Genomic DNA, 10,629 nt, shown 5'->3' on the forward strand with positions numbered 1-10,629 from the left:
AGTGGGGATATTATGCAAAATGGACTTTATTGATCATTGTTCCCTCACCAAATCTCTCTCTCTCTCTCTCTCTCTCTCTCTCTATATATATATATATATATATATATATATATATATATATATATATATATATGTATGTATGTATGTATGTATGTATGTATGTATGTATGTATATATATATATATATATATATATATATATATATATATATATATATATGTATGTATGTATGTATGTATGTATATATGTATGTATGTATGTATGTATGTATGTATATATACATACATACATATGTATATATATATATATATATATATATATATATATATATATATATATATATATATATATATATATATATATATATATATATATTCACTCTTGTTTGATTGAGTCCTATTGACTAAGTATTCAAATAACAATCTAATTTTAATTTATCAAGATTGTAAACAAATGTCTGGAGGTCTCCTGTGCTGTTTTGCTGTTTTCAGGTCCATAAATCAAAATGTGAGGATTTCTGCCATCAAATTGTATTCCTTAGAACTTGCTTGCTCGCACGCTTCTGTTAGCAGGAAAAGGTGGCCAACCCTATCTGCTGTGTTTTTTTCAAAGGTAATTCCACCTAACCCTAGTCCCACTATTGTCCCAACAACAATACAAATAATGTATAGTATTTGTTCTTTAAAGTGGGGGTTTACTTCTATGGGAGATAGTTGCTGAAAACCACATATTAATACATTTTAGAAGTTTCATTTTAGTTTAGTCATGCTCTGAGTCAGAAGTCACTCCCTTTTCACAGCACTATCTCATTACAATTGGTGAGCGTTGTGCTAATGAGAATACTGCACATCAGGTTTGTGAAGCTGTAGTTTATTTTTTTGTATCATGCTTTTGTATATTTATGGAGAAATGTCAGGTGGGATCATGGGTGTCGTTGGCGTTGGACAAATCTTACAGCGAACCATGAGGAGGATTTGGATAGGGCCCTTGAGAGATCACTAAATTACTCAAACATGCATGGATGACACATATGAGCACTTCAGACAACGTTATAACATGGTAGAAATCTTTAAAGAAAACTCTAAAAACATCACTCATCCAACTTGAACATTGTAAACATAAAGCTTTTGTCACACATGCTAAATAACCAAAACTTCAAACAACGTACACTCTAAAAATACACATTTATACACACATTTTTGCGTAGTACTATTCCATACCTCTGCCTCCACAGCTTGTCTAACCCAGTACCTCTAATTCGGCTGACCCACATATGTGCCTGAGTGATCCGGGACGTGTCTGGGGTCTGCTCACATGTTTGGTTATTGTAGCGGTGGGTTTGAAGGCCCTTTGTGATGGTTGAGTGGCGTTCTGTGCATACCGTTTATATATTGGACATATACTGTATATAAACGCTATGTGAACGTGGGCACAGTTCCAGTGGGCACCATACTGCAGTGTTTGGTTAAGGCTGCTAGCGTGACTTACACTCCGGGAATTGAACCAGCAAATGTGACAATGGCACGCTGTCACACAGACATACCAAAGTGTGAAGACAGAGATAGATTGTTTTAACTACGAACATGTTTTGTACTGTAGAAACAATAGTTATTGTTTCTGTTTTAAAGAAAATAATCCTTCACATACTTTACCAGAGACATTGAAAGAAAAGTTGTGGAGTGATAAAAAGAAATATGTTTTATATTAGGATTATGTCCAAGTAATGTGCAACTTTCAACATGTCTTTTAGTTCCACCTTCAAACTACTCACTATAGACTACAAGGCCCTGTTCATGTTTAACATTTAAAGCTTCAGTATGTAACTTTCTGGTCATCTTTCATGTCCTCTCCATGATCCCATTGAAATAGAAAACTAAAGCCATACTTTCTCCACAGAGATACATGTGTTTTATGCCATACTGTGGAATATTATAGCCAAAAGAAAAAGAGTCAGGTTTGTGGAGATGCAAGCCCCGCTCACAGTAAGGAGGCATGTTTTTTTCATTGCAATAAAAAAACAACCAAAATCAAAGAAACATTTATTTTAATTTATTTTCTGGGTAAGAATCTACGCAGTGTGACTTTAATTTTTTTTCTTTGGTTATACAGGAGGAGGTTGTTCATGTTGCTTAGATATTACTGGAAAAGACAAAATAGAGTTGTTGCTCAGTATAACAACAACTGTCAGACTTCCCTCTCCACAGACGCTTCTTTCAGCTCCTCCGGTGGGACCCCAAGGCCTCCCCGTCCAATAGACATAGTCCCTCCAGTGTGGACACAACAGCATCAGTGTACTTTACGATTACATTCATAAGTAAGGTGTGTGAAGTGTCTTGATCAAGGACACAATGGCAGAATGTACTTCAGGGCAGGAGTGGAACTGCCAACCTACGAGATGGTGGAGGAGCACTCTACCCTTTGAGCTGCTGTCACTCTCAGAATGGTCTGCACAAAAGAATAATGTACAATCTATTTTTTGAAAGAGCACGTATGATGCATTATTTGTACAGTTGTTGGCCTTTAAACACGCTTTTTGCTTTGATATTTCATGATTTAGAACTTTTAGAACACCTTATTTCTATAGATGTGCGTCGTATACTGGGGTTACAGTGCCATCTACTGGTAACGGAGAGAATTAGTATTGGATAAAGAAGATGCTCTTTTAATATACCATTTCTTAGTACATTTTGTTTACATAGTAGGTTTTGCATGAACTCATTTGCAGCTGTAGTTTTGTGATAGATAATTAGTCAGATCGTAGATACTGAAAAACTTTTGCCACACCCCGTTTTAGTCAAATAACACTGGTCAACACTAAATTTATTGTCTAAGATTTTTTAGCTGATTTAGGATAATTTTGATGTGCTGAATCCAAAAATCACATTGGTTTTGCTCAATCAGGTCAACTTTCTGAACTAAGCTACATATTTGTTTTTGGATGATTTTGTTTACATGTATGAGTATTTTCACATCATATGATGCAAAATTCTGTTATATTTCTCGCTATAAACAAATTCTGAAGATTTTGCATGTGCCAATTTATGACTAATTGTTTTTTTTATATTACAAGTGAATGAAATGGCTTCGACTGGAAGATCTTGCAAAAATAAGCCTGACATATTCTGTGGTGAATACACCAATGTTCCTAACAGGAATCAAGTCACAAGTTTCATAAAGCGTGCTTACCATGCTTATTTTGGTATTAAACTTGGTGACCAAGATAAAGCTTGGGCGCCACACTCGGTGCACGCAACTCATGCACCGTGTATCTGCGTCAGTGGACTAAAGGCAAGAAGAGTTGTCTGAAGTTTGGAATTCCCATGGTTTGGAGGGAGCCGACATCAATAGCTACTTCTGGGCTATTGATGTGACTGGGATCAACAGAAAGAACCGAAGCAGCCTCAAGTATCCTGACCATGAATCAGCACGTCGTCCTGTAGCTCACTGTGATGAAATTCCAGTACCTGTCTTTGTAGAAGTTCCTGACATCAGTGACAAAGATTCCTCCAGTGTGGTTTTAATGATGATGCTCCACGTCCTTTTTCCCAAAAGGAGCTAAATGTTCAGGTTTCCTGAGAATCTGGGATCACTGAGTGATGAGCAGGTGGAGAGATTCCATCAGCACATAAAAGAGATGGAGACCAGGTATCAGGGACGCTGGGATGCAGTCATGATGGCTGATTACTGTTGGACTCTGAAGAGAGACATCCCTGCTGCTGAGCATTCAAGGGGTTCATAGAAACAGAAGTTCATGTCCTGAATTGATAATGATGATGACGTAACGTTCCAATTTACATGTACTTACCTTTATCAATTAACACAACGTAACATTTAATTAATACATTCTGTTAGAAAACTATTTTTTATCTCCTAAAACATTTTTTGGATGAGAAATATTAAAGAAAATCAACTGATAATGTCACAAAATTGTAATCAATTTAGTCAGAAGATCGGATTTTTCAAAATCAAATTAGCATAAAAACCTGACCTGACTGAGAAAAATGGATATCATTTTTGGATTCAGCGGTGCAAAATGGTACTAATTCAGTTGAAAAAACACAGACAGCTTTCAAAAATGTTTTTTTTGTAACCCAGTGTAATCAATCAGCAGACTGACCTAGACTTACAGGTCCTATATTACGCAAACTTGACTCCTGTGAGCTTTAAGTCATGTTAGAATGCTGTTGCCTCATCAAAAACAGACCTGGAGTTGTGTTTTTGTTTCATTCACACATGTTTGAGTAACATTTTATTATTTATTATTAGTCTGTTACATCTCTAAAGCTCAAAATGCTCTGCTCCACCTTGTGATGTCTTGAAGTGGTAGTAAAAAGGTTAATAGCTACTTTTGCCTTTTGTTCAGTAAATGTTGGCAATTGCAAGAGCTTAAATTATCCAAATTATTCAAGTGCAGATGTGTGGAGTTTACAAACACAGTGGAGCACTTCCTGTATTACCACATGACATCACAAGGTGGAACAGAGAGTTTTCTGTTTGAGAGAACTCAGCCTAAATATGCAGGGTTTGTGTGTTAAGTATGTGTGAATGAAACAAAACACAACTTCAGGTCTGTTTGTGATGAGGAAACAACATTATAGTAGACATAGTGTAATATGGGCCCTTTAACTGTGACGTAACTGTCCTGGAATATTCCAAATTGCGTATCACTTGAGTGTTCAGAGGCAGCGACCATAAACTAAACAAGGTTCATCAAACAAGCATGATTAAGCTGAATACAACTCCAGGTATGTCTAAAAGCTCAACGATTTTGTCAATTTTGCATAATAATTAGATTTTTAAAAAATAATGTACGATAATAGCCTTGAGGTCGGAAATGAACACGCTGATCTGAAATGCTGGATTTGAAACCTGAACACTGAATAATATTTTCTCCACACATCCTGCACTCTGCTCATTATTTTTACACAAACATAAATAAATGTGTGCAGAAAGCCTCCAGAGAAGTGATTTATTCTGATGGCGCCATTAGCATTAGCACGGACATGTAAACTGGTCTTTCTGTTAGCATCACTCACACATGTTGAGAGTCAAACATGTCAAATAAAAGCTCTGAACTACAGTAAATGTACCAAAGACTGACAGAACATTTGTATAAAACCTATCAAATTTACAAATGTGGAACAGACTGAGGACGCAGACGCTGTACAAGCTAAAAGAGCATATATCGTACTTGACAAACTGGACAGACATCGCAAATTGAAAACTAATTTGTAGCGTGCAACCATAAAACATTTATAGGATTGATTCAAATCTTCACATCAAAACCTTTTACTGTGGGCTACAAATCAGATATGTTCTCATGGCTCAGTCTTCTTACACTATCAGTCAAAAGTTTGAACCATAGACTGTATAAAGAAGTGGACTAAGTGAGTGTGACGTCACCCACAGCGTTCAGCTCCGGTCAAATGAAGCTCATCGAGGCTAGCGGTTATGGGGCGGATTTGGATAATGTTCATATCTTGATTTACGGACACAATAGTGAAATAAAAACATTAGGATTATGTAGAGCAGGCCAATACGAACATTTTAAGACCATAATGACGAGGCTCAGCAGTTACAAAGAGAATGCTGACAGTTTCTTAATGTAAAGTGAATTGGAGCCAGAGTCGATGGAGCCGGAAGCACATGATCACTTCCTATGTGGAACGCGGCGACGAGCAGGTTAGCTACGTCCATTTATATATACAGTCGATGGTTTGGACACACTTTTTCATTTCACTTCATTCATGTTCAAGTGCTTATGACAGCTTAGATTTCTCATTTCATTTTAGCATAATTACCTTCATGTAAGACATTGCTTTAAAGAATAAAAAAAATAAATAAATAAATAAATAAATAAATAAATAAATAAATAAATAAATAATAATAATAATAATAATAATAATAATAATAATAATAATAATAATAATAATAATAATAATAATAATAATAATAATAATAATAATAATAATTTTGGTTAAATTTATGATTTCACTTCCTCCTTGTCCTGGTTCATGGTGTGTAGCATATTCCCGGTGTTAGTGGCCTTCATGACAATACTATACAATATAATTCATTAGAGGAGAGATGAAGATCGTACTGAGTTTTTTTTTTTTTACTATAATAGGACCAGTTTTTGAGGTTGACTGTATGTTTGAGCTTGTGTAAAGGTGAACTGTGTAATTTTTCTAATGGAAGGTCCATCGCTTGCTTGTCTCTATGGCGATGTTATAGTTTTCCTGGGACGTTTCACAGTATTGGATTAAATTTGTCTATCTCAATGGAGACAAGCAGGTGATACCACTAGACCAAATTACAAGTTAGATCTGTGCAGAGGCATCCCCACACGCAGTTTTTCAAGGTATTTTTTTAAAACAATAAAAACACCTGTAATTGAATAAATGCAAAGTTGATTAAATGCCAAACTGTGGAGCATTCCTGGCAAAGCTTGTTTTCTTTTTTTTCCTTCAGATTTCTAGATTGTAATGATGTCATACTACCAGATTGAAGGCACTTTAGCATGAAACACCAAAAAAGCTTACGTTGAAGCTGATCTTTTCTATTAGTGACTAGACCCAAGAACGTATATGCCTCCAGAACGCTGTCATGTCTTTCAAAATCCAGCCATAATAGCATCTCCACGGAGACAAGCAGGTGGCTGTCAGACCCTCCACCAGAGAAGTTACATGGTGCATCTTTGAACATCTCATACATAAACAGATATAGATATCCTCTGCCTGCTCTGCTCCACGTTTCTCTCCACACTCTAACTGTTTGTGACTCTAACCAGATTACTCCCATGGTCCATGTAAACAGCTCCCGTATCAGGTCCTCACCATTGTAAACACAACAGTACAGACCTGCTTTGATCAGCCTTCAAAGCCCTCCATTGGCACACTGCATGTAATCGTATTGGACCATATAAACCTCTTTAATGGAGACTAGCTTGTGGAATTTGAGCGATTCGTGATGTCGTGCGTGTTGCCGCCAGCTGGGTCCGATCGTTCTCCTCACAAGTGCAGTTTTTTTCTCCAACGCGATCTGGAAAAGGTTGGACGAACTTTTTTGCTTTTAGCTGTATGTTAAAGACAAGGACGGACCCTGGAAGTTGCTATTCCATGAAAAAAAATAGATGACTGACAACAACCCGTCTGAATGCACGTTAGCGACAGTAAACTAAGACAGATTTTAAGATGGCAGCTGCTTGGGTCACGTTCACTCAAGAGTCTTGCGTGTTTGTCCTCTGATGATCCGAAGGTTGCCGGTTCAAATCCTGCTCTAGACATAAACATCATCGGTGTGATTCCAGCTCACACAGATGAATCGCGTCATTGTATCTTTGGGCAAGACACTTAACCCAACTCACACCCAGTGACTGTGTACACTGCATTGATGCGTGAGTAAAAGTTCTATGTTTTGAGCAAATCGAGCTGTGCGAATCAAGTGTAGACGTGAATGGACCAAACGGGCAGATGACTGAAGCAGAGAATATGTCAGAGTTGAAACTTTTGAACTTTCTGCGCCTAACCAATCAGGGATCATGTGAATAGTATGGTTTGCAGGTTTGAAATAAATCATATCATTTAGGTAAATATCTGTCCTTTGGGACTGGTATATTGTGAAATCGTAATTTATTTTTTTGGGTAGTGTACAAAAAAACCCTTATATACAATTAAACATTATAAAATTTTGTCAAATCAGCACTTATGAATCAGCACAATCCAGCAATTAAAAAGAGATGACATCTAACTTAACCCACTGGAGAGCGCCGTATGACTCCTGTGGTCTTCGACTCTACTGACACAGCTCGGTTCATTTACGTAAACTCTAAAATTAATATTTTTAAATATACACATATGTATTAAATGACCAATGTGCGAAGGTCAAGTAAAAAATGATGTTTGCTGAATGTAGTCCAAACCCGCCATTTTTCAAAATGAAAATGGATGCATTGCGCTGCTGCAGTTGATCTTTCTGGAATGTAGAGAGCGTACAGAGCCAAGTTACTCACGCAACCAAATTCACAAACTTGAGTGTCTTTGATGCGTGAATGAAGTGAGTGACTTAAAAAGTGTTCAAGTAGGGCCGTTTGACGCTCTTGGACCAGCTGGTTACTGTGGTCCAGAGTGTGACCGTTTGGTTCACACTGGCCCAAGCACCGCTCTCGGACTGAATGTTCTTTTACATTGACCTCATTAGTAGTAGTGCGAAAACGACCTTACTTCTGCTTTACTGTTTTGAAATGCTGACATTTTAAAAATGTAAGTAAATAACATATTTCAGAATGAACTATAATCATCATTGTTTCCCTGTGGCTCTCATGCAACAATATCTGTGATTGGATAAAATTGTCTGACAAGTCTTTTATTTTTCATAAATACGTTGGTGCTTTTACAATCTACTGCAAAAGTTTTGTTTTTTTCCTGAACTAGCAGTTATAAAAGTTAGGCAGAGGCCCTTTAATGTTGATATACAAGTGCTCTCATTGAGCCAGACACATTTCAGAGGTACATACTAATTTACTACAATATAATATAATAATTATCTGCAGTGGTGGAAAGAGCAAAAAGTAAAATAGAGTCACATGCCAAAACATGTACTCAATTAAAATTACAAGAACTGCTGCCAAAATTGTACTTAAGATAAAGTATAGAGTAAAAAAAAAAAAAAAACTACTCAATGTACAAGTTGCTAGAGTTACCTTTTAGCACAAAACGTTTTCTCAGTAACTTATTTAGTTAATAGAGGTTGGAATATTGCACTTGCTAATGTACTTTATTTAAGCCATGTTCGCTACTATTGGTATCACTGATATGGTGTCTCTGGGCAAGACACTTCATCCTACCTGAGTTAATGTGTCTGGATTCTGTTTAATGGTGATTATTTCACTTGCAGAAAGGCAGCCGTGATTTTATCAGTCTGCCCTAGGTCAGCTGTGGCTTGTAAACTTCCCAGTCTGATAATATCTTGAGACGTTTCATTTTATTAATTTACCTTCAAACTAAAGACTAAGATTCTAGATTTGCCTTTGGGTCCTTTTTTTTTTTTTTTCATCGCTTCCATGTGGCTGAGGTCATGCACGTTTCTCTGTAAAACGATCCTCAGCTCTGATCCTTGACACCTCAATCCCTCAATACTGCAGCCAAGTGTGAACTCATCACGGGGGGGACATATAGGTGGGGGTCAAGCATCCTGATGCCCGTGATCACATCCATATGAGACCTGCTGGTATGTTCAACACCGGCAGAAAACATATTAGAAATAGCTTTGATTTTAGTAATGTTGTTTATGGAAGTGGTGCAATTAGACCAGTCAGGGAAGTAACGCAAGACCGAGGTTGAGCCTGGTTTCAAGTCCGTATCACTTAACCATAGTCTGTATAAAGAAGTGGACTAAGGGAGTGAGATGTCACTCATAGCGTTCCTCACATCGCAGCAGTCACCTTCAACACCTGACACTTAACGGGTGTAAAACTATGATATATAATTACCATGGATACTATCCCACCAAACCAAGTCATAATTATAAAGCTGTGATTATATAAAGCTAAATTCTTCTAGCTTTAATTGGCATTTAATCATGCTTTTGATCAATATTGGTATAGCACCCTTTCTAATCTTAAGGACATGTATTATACAAAATTTGAATTGTTATATTGTTGGCCCCCTCATCAAAAACACGTGGAGTTGCATTTTGCTTCATTCATGTTTGTTTCATTAATCCATTAATCTAATGTGGTCTTCTCTAAGCACTCAAAAATGTTCTGTTCAGATGCCCAGATTGTTGCGTCATAGGTAAAAATCCAAACTTCTTCTGCCAAGTTTTTAAATCCATAAACCATCGGTGGACTCATTCTATGGTCAAACTGTGTTTGCAACAAATGTATGGCTCTATTAGCATAGCATTCGCGGGGGATAAGGACTTCAATGGTTAATTTTCAAATGATTCATTCTCATTGCTGACAGCAGAGGGTGCTCAAACACTTAAATACCTCATTGGAAATGGAGGTGTAGTTTATTAAGTGTATTTTCCAAAAGCAGACAATACTTATCCCAAGGTGTTAAAACATTGTTCCCTCATCAAAAACATGCCTAATGAGATTGTACATGTCATCCATGTATGTTTGTGTAATCTAGTGATCTCTCCTGGACTCTGTTCAAACCCTCCTGATGCTTAGCTGTACAATTCTGCCCAAAACCCACAAGCTTGGCTCCTGCACAACAATTTGTTATATACAATATACAAAAGCAGGATACAAAACACTACACTACAACTTCACAAACCTGATGCAGTGTGTGGGAGTTTTATTCACAGGATGCATGCTGATTGTGTTGTGACAGTGCTCTGAAGGGAGAGTTACAGAGTGTAGAGAGCAAAGGGAGGCAGGGTTTAGAGCGTCAAAAACAAAACTCAAACTTATTGAACACATTAAAGCAAGGCAAGGCAAGTTTATTTGTACAGCACAATTCGTACAAAAATACAATAAACCAATCAATCAAAATCAATCAAAATTAAGAGTGCAGAATAAAATCCTTTCAGTCATATGCACAGCTAAACAGAACTGTTTTGAGCCTGGATTTAAACATTGTCAAAGTAGAGGCCTGTCTCACATCTTCAGAAAGACTGTTC

Source organism: Periophthalmus magnuspinnatus, chromosome 15 (assembly GCF_009829125.3).
Source record: "Periophthalmus magnuspinnatus isolate fPerMag1 chromosome 15, fPerMag1.2.pri, whole genome shotgun sequence".
NCBI classification, from domain to species: Eukaryota; Metazoa; Chordata; class Actinopteri; order Gobiiformes; family Gobiidae; genus Periophthalmus; species Periophthalmus magnuspinnatus.